Source organism: Alexandromys fortis, unplaced genomic scaffold, assembly GCF_014885135.2.
Source record: "Alexandromys fortis isolate MF-2015 unplaced genomic scaffold, M_Fortis_MF-2015_v1.1 scaffold_21, whole genome shotgun sequence".
Lineage (NCBI taxonomy): Eukaryota > Metazoa > Chordata > Mammalia > Rodentia > Cricetidae > Alexandromys > Alexandromys fortis.
The window spans coordinates 10,638,757-10,651,196 of NW_026067905.1; the positions used below are offsets into that span (position 1 = coordinate 10,638,757).

General features: G+C 41.2%; 1 protein-coding gene across 1 annotated transcript in view; it reads right to left on the reverse strand.

The window, feature by feature from the left end:
- The window catches only part of Astn1 (astrotactin 1), a 342,711-nt gene that overhangs the window by 194,900 nt on the left and 135,371 nt on the right, over positions 1–12,440 (reverse strand). The gene's annotated exons all lie outside the window — the stretch shown is intronic.

Genomic DNA, 12,440 nt, shown 5'->3' on the forward strand with positions numbered 1-12,440 from the left:
AACATTTTAATTTCATCATTAATGTTATAAAAGATCATTTCTAATTTGCATGGAAATTATTAGCCAGACCATCAAACCTGTGCTTTTATTGGTATTTTCATCTCAGATAAAGAATGAAATAAGCTTAAGCTTGAAACATCAGTCAATTTAAATTAAAATACTTAGAAAATGTTTATACAAAGTACATTAAAATACGGCATTAAAAACTTTTAGTTTTCATAACGTGTATCAGTCAAAGTTCACATTTGCAGATGAAAACCCATAGGGGCCTGCCTAAATTTTAGGGGCTGCTGATAAAAAGGGGATACTAGGCCTCATCTTGGATTTCAGTCGCCTTAACCTCAAGCTGCTTAACATACCAACCTGTTTCTTCTTATCATTGAGGTCATTCTGTTCTAATACAGGCTATGCTAGAAGAGCTGGGTCTGTACTCATGGAAGCTTCCAATACAACCCCACATTGGATGGGGTGATATTGCCCTATCCCCACCTTAGGTAATGTCCAAGGAGAGAGAACCGGCCTTTTATGGTTGTAGGCCTCAAATGTTGCAGTTTGGCTCTGAGCCCTAACATTGAGAAGAACCGGGACCAACAGAGCCATCTGAAATCCAGGACCGGTGACTTGGATATGTACACTGTATGGCATTTAGAAAAAGGCAAGTAAATAAAAGATGGCTGCTTTGACATTCCTGTTGGGCTACAGAGTCTTCCAGTTTGGTTCTGTACAACAGCTTAGCGCATTCTGAAAGAATGTGTCTAAAGCAACAAATGCCAGACCCTGACATGTCCACTGTTACAAATCCCAAATTTTTGTATGTCTGAGTTCCTTTCAGCAGCTTAGATAAGATACAGCACAGGAGAAAATGAATGTGCAACTCCCTTAAATCTTCCATACACACCTTCCATCCTCCCCTGCCTTCTTTATGGTATTTGAGTTCATAGCACGGGCCACCACAAGTCCCAAATGTGGGTTTGGGGACCCCAAGACTAAGAGAACTAGCAGGTTCCAATTACTACTCAATAAAACACTTGGTTCTTTCAGCCACAGTACAGCACCGACAAATCGACATCTGATTCATGCCATGTTAGTCAGCCACTTGACTCATCTCTGGCTATTTGAGGATGTCAGCCTCGGTGGTAGAGGTATCAGGGTGGAAGGAGTCAGAAATAGCATGGCAGCAGCTAAAAGTACCTGCCCCTACCAGCTCCCTCCATAACTTCAGGAGGAGCCACTGACATCATCGTCTCAGAAAAGCAAGACGTCTAATAAATGTCAGCCGGTACTGGAAAGTTGATGTTACAAGGCAAAGTGTGAAAGCCTTTGTCCACCCTGAGCCTCAGCAAGGATGCAAGAAACCAGTAGGTTTTGAAAACATCCTGTACCATTTCCCACACGAGACTACTTCATCATAACATCATGTTTGGGAGCATAGTTCTACTTTCACTGTTACACCCTTATGGTGTTTTGCTCTGAAAAAGTGTTTCCACATATCCTGACATTTCATAAACATCAACTGTGTGGACCAAAGTTGAAACCAGGCAGAAGAAAAATAGAATATAATGAATACCCTGTTCATACTATTGTGGTGTTCATATACTGAATATCCTGCTTATATTATTGCAGCACTCGTACCAACGTATGTCTTGACTGAATCCATCAGTATCTCACAGGAATAGGTAAGGGGCTTGGAGGTCCTCTAAATTCGTGACTACTACATGGCCTTAAATTTCTCACAAGAATAATTTATGCCTTAAGTAATAATTAAAATAAATTTATGGGGAACTGACTAAACTAGTGAGTTGTCATTTCTTCACACTGAAGATGGAACTTTAGCACTTACCCCACAGGTTGTTAGATTTTAGTCTCTGTAGGATCTAAAGACAAGATGAGAATGTCTTTGATCAGACTGACACACCGTAGCCTATGTTCCTAATGTGGCTCACTGCTTGCTTTAGTAAATAAAGTTTTGTTGGTAAAACAAAAAGTCATGCCGATCTATTTATCTATTCTGTATGGTAGTTTAGGAAGTACTTTGGCAAGAGTTGAGCCAATGAGATAGCTTACATGCCCTCAGAGCTGAAAAGGCTTACCAACTGCCTTCTACAGACCCCTAGCTTAGATAATATTTGTCCCTGCAAGGGTTCTCTCTGTGGATTTATAGCTGGCTCCGTTTTCTATATTCAAGTCTATTATGTGTCTAAGGAGAGCCCAAGGGTTTGGGTTTACAAGCAGATTTAAAGGCTACTTCAAGTCTATAAGAAAATCCTCAAATTGATTGATTGATAGGCTAAGGAAGAGGAAGCAGCAGAATTGTCTGGAGAGAGACAACAGTAGGAGGAGTCAAAATTTCTGAGTTTTTCCCTAATGTTAGCCATGAGTATTGCCATATCATATGTCTTCTTCTCCCGATTGGGCATGGAAGGAATAACAACCTTCGTATGCATGGATACCTGGGTAGAAAAGGAATTCCCATAATGACATCACTTGGCTTGATTAAAAATTAAGTGCACGAATGAAGTAGTTCCAGAGAAGTTGCAGATGAGATTATCAGCCTAAACCATAGGATACCTGCTGGGACACCTGCTAGGAGACGTTGTAAACAATGAAGCAGAGGCCTACCAGGGCCTGGATATCCATGAACACATGCCATAGTTTGTAATCGACCAATTCTGTTGCCTTCATGGCCCTAATTGCCTCAAGCTTTTCCCTAAGCAGAGATCCTCCAGGACTTCTGGAGGGAGTCGCTATGAATCCAGCTGCTTTTATGGCTCCCTGAGGTAGTGGCCTCCTGGGTAACAACTTGCACACGGAATTGTTACAGGCAGTTTGTATAGTATGCCGAGAGTTTACCTAGCTGATATTTACCAGGCACTTCCAATAGTCCTGGCACTGTAGGAAGTGCTTTATGAGAATCCCCTATGTACTCATCAAAACAGCCCCTTGAGAAGATCTATTACTTCCCTGTCCTAAAGAGAGTTTAAAGAGATAAAGCAATTTCAACAATGTCACTAGGAAATCTAGCAAGTAATAGAATTATGGTTTGAATCAGTCTCTCTTATAGATGAAGCCCTTGGCATAAACCACGTCACTGAAATTCAGTGCTGTGGAACTTACAGGCCTAATAGGCTTTTCAAGGACTAGTGTTTTCTCATAGCCAACCCCAGTCTTGGTTTGAAGCCTGGATCTCACTGTCTGGTGCTACACTTCACCTTCTGAAGTAACTCGAAGATCATACTACATTGGCAATTTGCTCAGTGCCATAAGTACCTTCCTAATCTTCATCAGCTATAGAATTTCTGCTGTGCTAGCCAAAAGAAATAAAACTCCCTTACACCTTGGAAATATGGACATGCCAGGCCAGCCCTGAAGCTACCTTCTCAAGGAATCTTGCAGCAAAAATGAATCTGGATACAAGTGCCCCGGATCTTCCCTTCATTTCTCAAAGTATATGTGGTTTTTCCCTAAGTCTCAGTGTTTACCTCTGGAACACAGAGTAATTTTCACCTATTTCACAAAATTTTCTTCAGAAAATTATTGCTGTTAGGCAAAAAATGCTCTTGTGAAATTCTGTGGATAGCAAACAAGGGCTAAGGAAGCAACAACTGTTATTTTGTACATTGGCTTTAAAGTTGGTTTACTTTATGAATATGTGTTTGTGTGCTTGTAAGAGTTTATGCACACCACATGTACACTTGTGCCCCAGGAAGGCAGAGAGCCTCGGATAGCCTGGAACTAAAGTCACGGATGGTTGTGAGCATCCATATGCATTCTGTGAACCAAGCAAGGGTCTTCTGCAAGAGACTTAAACACCATAAAGGTTATAACTCCTGCTCTCAAAAGGATCTTCAGGGATGTGGGGAAACTAAATACTCGAAGGTTTATTGTCAGTTTCTGTGTCAAGTGAGCTACATTCCAGATGGTAAAAAAGGCAGCAAAATCTTTGTGAAGTTAACCCATTTTTTATTTACATTGGTGTCTGGAAAGATAGAGAAGCTGGTGGGTCTCGTTGAAGTTAGGACATACAGCAAAACTGAGAGAAGAAACAAACAACAGAAGGTTCACCTGGCTGTCAGGTCTGCCCAGGGCCATCCTCAAATGTCAAGTATTAATAAAATGATTCAAGTTCTGCAATACCAGGACCTTGTCATATTCAATTTCTATCTACTTTTTATCTAAAAATTCTGAAGCATAAAAATATTGTTAAATGAAAAAATCAATATTGTAATGAGTCAATGATTTGTTTAAATCTTTGGCAAGTCAGCAACGCTTAGAAAGAGATCATTCTGATTCCTAAAACTTCCCTGCAAAAGTCTGATATTATATATATGGAGAAACCTGAGTCTATCGCTACACAGCTTTAACAATGTCAGAGTTGGAATTCCCCAACCAGTCTCTTCTTTCCCTGCCAAGATGTCCAAAGCCAGCTGTGAGGCAGGGCAGTGTAAGAGCCAAGGTTAGCAGGTGGGTTTAGTGGAGCTGAACGGAATCTGAGGTTCTGAGGTCAGCTGCCTGGTATAGCCTCAGAAAGCTGTGCTCTCCCATGGCAGTGGGTCCTAGCGCTCATAGACTCAATATGACAAAGTACAAAGGACCACAAACTGCACAAGCTGCTAATGAACATGTTTAAATACTAATTACAGGTTGAATACTTCCTTTAGGACAGAGCTGAATTGGGTGCTTCTGCAAGCATGGACTATAAGACTAGTGAGATGCTTATTGGGTAAAAGTGTCTGCCTCACAAATATGAGGACCTGAGTTGGAATTTCCAGTATCCATGCAAATGTTGGGTGCATAGCACAAATGTCTCCGCTCCTACTGGGACATGGGAGATCAAGACGAAGGCATCCCAGAAGCACATGGCCCTGCTAGCCCGTATATCTGCAGACAAACGTAAGATAGGACAGTGAGAACCAATATGCTAAGGTTGTCTACTTACCTCCATATGCATGTTGTCTGTGTTAATCCACACACACAAATGCACACACCAGCAAAGACACGCATGTGCTCACATAGAGCCTACACTCGTCAACTACGCAAATTCAAATTCAGGATCAGTAAATTAATAGCTGTTGAAGTAGATAAGACACTTAGCCTGCCTATTCCTTACTCACATCTTCTGGTAAATCAGAAAGCTACAATTTGTATTGTGTAATGTTGTGATGAAAATAGGAGATAAATATTTATACATGGAAATCACTTCAAATAATACTTGGCATGTAGCAAATGGCAAATCCAGATTTGGAAGACAGTGATGGTAATGATGATAGTTAGTGATGGTGATGGTGCCTATATTATCTTTTGATGCCCATCACAGCTCATCAAGTAAGATCTTAGTGTGCTTACCATGCCAAATAAATAAACAGTGAAAGCATTGTTATGTATGTATGTATGCATATACATATATATTTATGTTTATAATTTCCAAGCTGTGCCAGGATCAGGAATGTGTCACTAAGTCCACTCCTCCTTAACCACAGCAGACATGGAAGAACAGGATTGCATCTATCTACGGGTTAACATGACATGAAACCTTTGAACAAAGAAGAACTGTGGTAACTGGTGAGATCCACCTACCCCCCCCCCCACCCTTCATCCGCAGGAGCTAGAATTAGAGCAAAGGAAAACAGAAACAGTGGGAACAAAGTTGGAAAAACTGTCTGAAGAGGTCACCAATGAGGTGCCTTGACGAGTAAAGGGAACTTCAAACATGTAAAACCATCAGAATGTAGAAAACTGCATCAGAGAGTGGACCTAACACATAGAACAAAACAGTAGAAATGGATGTGAAGGAGCCAGGCTGTAACCTTCCAGCTTCCCTCTGTGGGAATCTGCCTTTGGAAAATCTATTGTTTTAAAAAGTCAGGAGAGTGTTCTCTCCCATCTCATATGAAGTCCTGCAGAGAAACTCTGTCACAGATAGAGCCTAAGGGAAGCTCCACTCTCTAATGCTAGAAAGTCTCACCGATGCGGTCATCTTACAGATGAAATAGTGAAGCCTCCAGAAAGGTCAGCAAGTCTTCGCTGAAGTGGTAAAATCAGCATTAGAAGCCTCTGCCTCCAGCTCTAAATCAAGAGTGGGTGTAGTGTAGCCCAGCTCTGCCAGTACAAGGGACATAGAGAGGGACAGCATAGGAAAGCGTAGGAACAGGAGGGATGAGCTTCTGAATCTGCAAAGGAGCTCACATAACTGAGCCCAATGCTTCTTGGCAGGAGAAGAACCATTCCATGGTGACAGGTGAGAGAAGTCTGCAAGACAAACTTCACTGAGGTCTGGGCCATACTCTCTGTGAACCCTGGTACCTCTAGGTTTTGCATAACCGGCTTCAGAACAAACAGAGCAAAGACATTTGTTTTAGAGAGTTTGTTGACTACTTTAGAAACTGCCTGCCATTTTGTTAATGGAAGGGGAAACATCTAATGATGCCACTGACAGATGCAGGTATGACCAGGAAGTCAGCCCAGACACTTGACAGAAGCCTTGAATGGCAAGCAAATGAATCAGGATCTGACTGCTGAGTTTTTGACTTGCTATTCCAGTTCTTTCCTTCCCAGCGGTATAATGCATATCTAGGCATTTCCATTTGTTTTTTGAAGATCAAAAGATTGGCCTTGCTTAAATAGGGCCTCCTGATTTGAATGATGAAAATAATATTGGTTGACCATAAACCTGCAAAATGATTTTGAATAATGAATTTGCTAATAAATTTTTACAGTAAATTTGCTAAAGGCAAAAAGTACAGAAAAAAGCATCCAGTCCTGTCTCTCATGCCAATTTATGGGAAGTCTTTCTGTCTATGTTTTGCTTTTTTTTTTTTTTTTGTTAATGAACAAAGCTGTTTCAGCCAGTAGCATGGCAGAATAGGGCACGGTGGGAGTTCCAAGCAGATAGAGGAGGAGAGAGTAGGGAGAGTCAATGAGAAGCCATGTGGCCACCCACAGGAGACAGATGCACCAGAACCTTGCCAGTAAGCCTCAGAAACATGACAATACACAGAATAATAAAAATGGGTTAAAGATATAAGAGTTAGCCAGAAATACGCTTAAGCTATTCGTCAAAGAGTATTGCAAATAATTTAGTTTCTGTGTGATTATTTCAGGGGTCTGAGATGCTGGGAATGAACAAGCAGCCTCTGCCAACATCTGAAGGTCCTGAAGGCAATGATTTCCACATTTGAGACCATTCTCCTATATCCCAGGCGCCTGCGTTCTAGAAATGAAAGAACCCAATCTTCAAACATAGTGACATATGATGGTATGGCCTTGAGAAGAACAGTAAGAGCTAGGATGGAAACTCTCAACACAACGCCATTGTGCAGCCCTATAAAGAGGATCCACCCACTGGTGGCTCTGGGAAGGTTTTGGACTAACGAGACCCAAAGGTTGCTTCTCCATAATGAACCTCTCTTAAATGTCCTTCTCTATTAACAGACTCCAGAACTTTCTAGTAGTACCAGCAGGGGTTTTTATGAACCCCAGATTTGATATTTATGATATTTTTCTCAAAAGAGAACTCTGCTTCTTAAGTTAAGTGATGCTCCCAGGAGCAGGAATCTTAAGGGTTGTAGCCTCTGAGAATTCTGACAGGCAGCGTCTACAGAAACCTGAGGATGGTTGGCTTCACACACCTAGGGACAGTGGTCCGGGATAGCGTTTACCCCTGACTGACTGGCTTGTCCATAGAATATTCAAAAGAACACATAGAAACCCAAAGACATTTTACCACACACACAAAATTTTAAATTGTGCGCAAGAAAGCTAACATTCAAAAGACATTCTCTAGTAGTAAGAGTAAACCCAATAAAACTACACAGACAATAGACAGATAGACAGACAAAACTGAAGGCTGGTTGCTGTGAAAAATTTAACCAATCTATGTGCATTTAGGAAATTTATTAACATTGCTATCTTTAATTACAACCATGAAATACAGAGACAATACATTTACATTCTATTATGCACCATTAGATTCTTTTTACATACTTGAAAAAGAAAAATGGGCATCATACGGCAAATCAGTAGAACCATGCAGAAATCTAAATTTGCACAGTTTCTGACTATCTGATGTAAATCGTGTCAAAATCTAGTCTTCTGTGGAATAAACAATTTGCCTTGTTGCTGAAGGTTTTTTTTTTTCCACTTTTGCTTTAAAATTCACACTCAGTTTTGATTCATCGATTCTGCTACCACTTGTTCGGAGTTTGCAAACGTGGATGCTTCTGTGCTGTCATGGTTCTAAGTGTCAATTATGCTGTAAATTTTGGAATAAATCTCTTCAGCCAGTTTGAATCATGCAGGAGTTTAAAATATATCCTTTGACCCTCAAAGCAATAATGTAAGATTTCAGAAGAGAAATCCAATTATTGAACACAAGGAAGAAATGGTGACTCTTTTGAAAAACTAATTCAAAAATTTTAGGATGTGATTGAAAGAAAAATGCAACTTTTTCAAAGTTTTAAATTGCCAAGCACCCGGCTGGAGTATTGGTTTTGCTCAAGCCCTATGATTTGGCCGATGACAGATTCATATATGGCACGGTAGGAGAGACAACTTGCACGTTCTCGTTCATGTCATCTCGGAAGGATACAAAAAGACAGCTTTATTAGACATTCTATCATTCCTTACATGTTGTGTTTGAAATAAAATGCAGTGAAAGCAAAATATGACAGTAAGCACTAGCCCCTGCATGAAGGCAGCGCACCTGAGGAAAGAGTGGCTACAGACAAAGAAATGTAAACTTCAGGTTTTCGCAAACCCCTCATTCCCTCCATACATTCTGGGAATATTTAGGACTACCTGCCAAACTTTTAAATATAAACTTCTTAGTGGGAGATAAAAAGTGGGGCATATTCATAGTTTGATAATAGCATTAGTTTTTTTTTCCCCAAATGATTCTATTTTGAACCAGTCTGAAAAGTGCATCATTAATGATCATTAGAATTCATAAAAAAACAGCTCTGGTATTGTTATTGTCTAAGAGAGCCGGGGTGATATCACGCATGTGCAGGTCACTGTCCAAAACAATGACTGGCCAAAAGGTTTTACTATCTTCTGACATTTCTCAGGCCACTACTTCAGACGCCTCCCATAGCTGCCGACGTTACCGCTAAAGGATATGGTATAAAGTGAATAAAATACAATCTACCCATCCCCGGTCTCTTCAGAAGAGGCCATCAGAGATTCTCGGAATGACATCTTCAAACAGGATACCCTCAGGCTTGATTCCTGAGCTGAGGGCAGATCCTCACCTTCAGGCTTTGAAACTGTTTCTGGAGAAGCAGCCTGAGGATGGCAAGGTAGCGTGTGTGGGTGTGTGGTGTGTGTGTGTGTGATGTGTGGTATGTGGTGTGTGGGTGTGTGGGTGTGTGGTGTGTGGGTGTGTGAGTGTGTGGGTGTGTGGTGTGTGGGTGTGTGGTGTGTAGGTGTGTGGTGAGTGGGTGTGTGGGTATGTGGGTGTGTGGTGTGTGGTATGTGGGTGTGTGGTGTGTGGAATGGAAAGGGAGCAGAACAGGGAGGACTGGCGTGCTGTGGGCTCCACTGAGGAGCCATTTACCACACCGATGGACGGGAAGGCAGCTATCTTCAGTGCGCTCTGAAATCCCGCTCCCAGGCTGAAGTCAAAGATGAGATCTGACCACACCCAAAAGGCTAAGCTCGAGAAAACACCACACTTGCCAGCTTCATCCTTCCTGTGTACCCTTTGCATCTCCACCTCCTCCAGCCTGCCTAAAAAGGAGATATAGTAAACGAAAAGGAAGCTGAAAGAAATACCCATTTTATTTGGAAAATTCTGGGAAAATTATGACCACATTCGGTAACTAGAAACTTATTATCAAAAAGATCTGAAAGCTAGCTCTGGGGCTGATGTTTCCTCTTCATTCCAATGTCAACTGCCCTCTAATTCCCACTCAGGGCTCTCAGCAGAGCATTAACTGTGGAGTGCAGCTCACAGGGATTTCTTTTTTTTTAAGTTTTTTTTAAGTTTATTTAATTTTTTATGTGCATTGGTATGAAGGTGTCAGATCCCCTACAACTGGATCTTCAGACAGTTGTGAGCTGCCATGTGGGTGCTGGGAATTGAACCTGGGTCCTCTGGAAGAGCAGTCAGTGCTCTTAACCACTGAGCCATGTCTCCAGCCCTCACAGGGATTTCTACAGCACGATGTATTACCTGAAGCCCTGCGGCACTCTTGATCAGCATCTTTCTCTAAAGCCACTGATGAACATGCATGCACACACATGTGTTGCATTCTGGAGCACTGGTTAGAACCCTGCATTCTAAGGATAGATGGTAGGGCCCTGGCTGCACTGACTGTGTGGCCACAGCCTCTAGAGCAAGCTGCAGGGTGCCTTGGGCCAGTTCTTTATCCTGTGTCCTTTCCCCTGCCAAACACCCTTTCTCACATAGCCTTGTCTTAATCTCTGGTAGTCAGGGGCTGATGTTCTGACATAATCACACCAAATGTTCATCCTTGGAGTTTTATATGGCTTTCTTTACTTGGCATTTTTAAAAATTTTGGTATGACAAAGACAAGCCCTTTGTAACTGACTTGAATCAAACAGAAACAGAACTAAAATCACTTATGAGCACAGGTCGGGGGTAGCTGGGTTGATGGAAGAAAATGGTATTATCAACATGAAGGTGATGTAGTCCCTGACTAACAGGGTGTGCCTGCTTGATCTCACCACTCTCTGGAAGCCATAACCACACTGAAGAAGATGATCTCCCCTGACATAGCATAGAGCTTTAGATTAAGGGTCCATAACTCCTCTTCCCCCATGAGCCGACTGATTAATTTCACTTGTGAGGTAGAGCAGCTTCCTTTCTCCCACTTCATTTATGGTCTTACCTGGACATTGGAGCTTCTCATTTCCTGTAGTTTAAACAACACGCCTGGGTCCATGAAGGTAACCTATCCTGCCTGTTATCTATGAGGACACTGACTGAAGGAGAAGTGAAAGGTTTATATTCTGAGAAATTTTAGACCAGTAGTTTAAAAAATAAGACCCACTTTATTGTAAAGAACTTGTAATGGGTAGAGTGCAGGGATGAGTTATAAAAAGGGGATACGAAACTCTTTGCTTTTCTTGTTTTTACTTTACCACGGATTTCTTCTTTATTTTCGGGGTAGATATGGGCACAAAATGGAATGGATTATGAAAGTATAAAATCCAAAGTGAAGCTTCGTGGCTATTTTAACTACACAAAAGTTCAGTCAGATGTATATACATGGGGTCTGTCTGTGCAAGTACCTACTTGAATGACTAGGTTAGTATAGATAGGCCAGGTTTTTCATGGGGAAAGTTTTCATCCTAAATTTTGGATAATGAAGATTTTTCAAGCTATATAAAATGTACCGATTTTTTCATGGTTGCCGTCAGTGACAAAACATGCAGAACTTACCCTGCTCTCTGTACTAGGTCAGGCTAACATGGTGCTGGGTAGAACTAAATAATATGTAATGAGACCAGAGCAAGAGAACAATTAAAATTAAACCAAGACTTAGGCCGGGCCAATATGAGCATATTAGCATTGAGGCAGCAGGATCCTAAGCACATAGCCCATGTGTAATCAGTCAAGTGTCAACCAACTCTCAGAACCTCTTATAAACAGATAATGCATTGGCTCACCAATACATTCATGTCAAATAAAATGGGCATTTTCTGTCTCCATTGAAAGTGTAACATTTGCTACACAAATATTGATGATGCATTAGCCATGTGAAGAACATTCTTCTATTGCTAAGTATTCACCAGTAAGTGAAATATTACCTCAAAGCCCTCACCCGTCACAACCTGTCATTATAGCATTTATTTTTATTGTTGTTCCTAAATTCAGGTTCCTAGTACTTTAAGAAGAATTTTACCATGTTCTTGAGACTTTACATTTCCATGTAGATATGATGATGGTGATGAAGTTTTGGAACTGGGATATAGAGCATGTATTGGCATACCCTTTACTATAGATAAGAGAAACCAGGGTGCTGATTTCTTGTGGTTGGGAGAAAAGACAGAAGATTTGGTAGTAACAAACAGTTGAGAGAGTCGATCATCCAACAAACCTTCATGGGGTAAGTATTTTAATTTATTCCAGTATATTAACTAAATAATTCTTTTCTAAGACTTTCTAATAATACTTAAGGTTTGAAAAAGCTTCTCCATCACTGGACAGTGGTGATGGACACCTTTAATCCCCACACTTGGGAGGCAGAGCAGAAGCAGTGAGTTTGAGGCCAGCCGGGTCTACAAATCAAGTTCCAGGACTGTTACACAAGAAACCAAAATGCTCCTCCATATATGGGTATATTTCTAGGCTTAGGATTAGGAAGGACAGTTGGAAAATGATGCTGTAGAAATGGATGCAACTGTGATCTACAGAAAAGGACTGGACTGAGCTCCTGGAGTTCAGCTAAAGAGAGAGAGGAGGGATCATATGAGTAAGT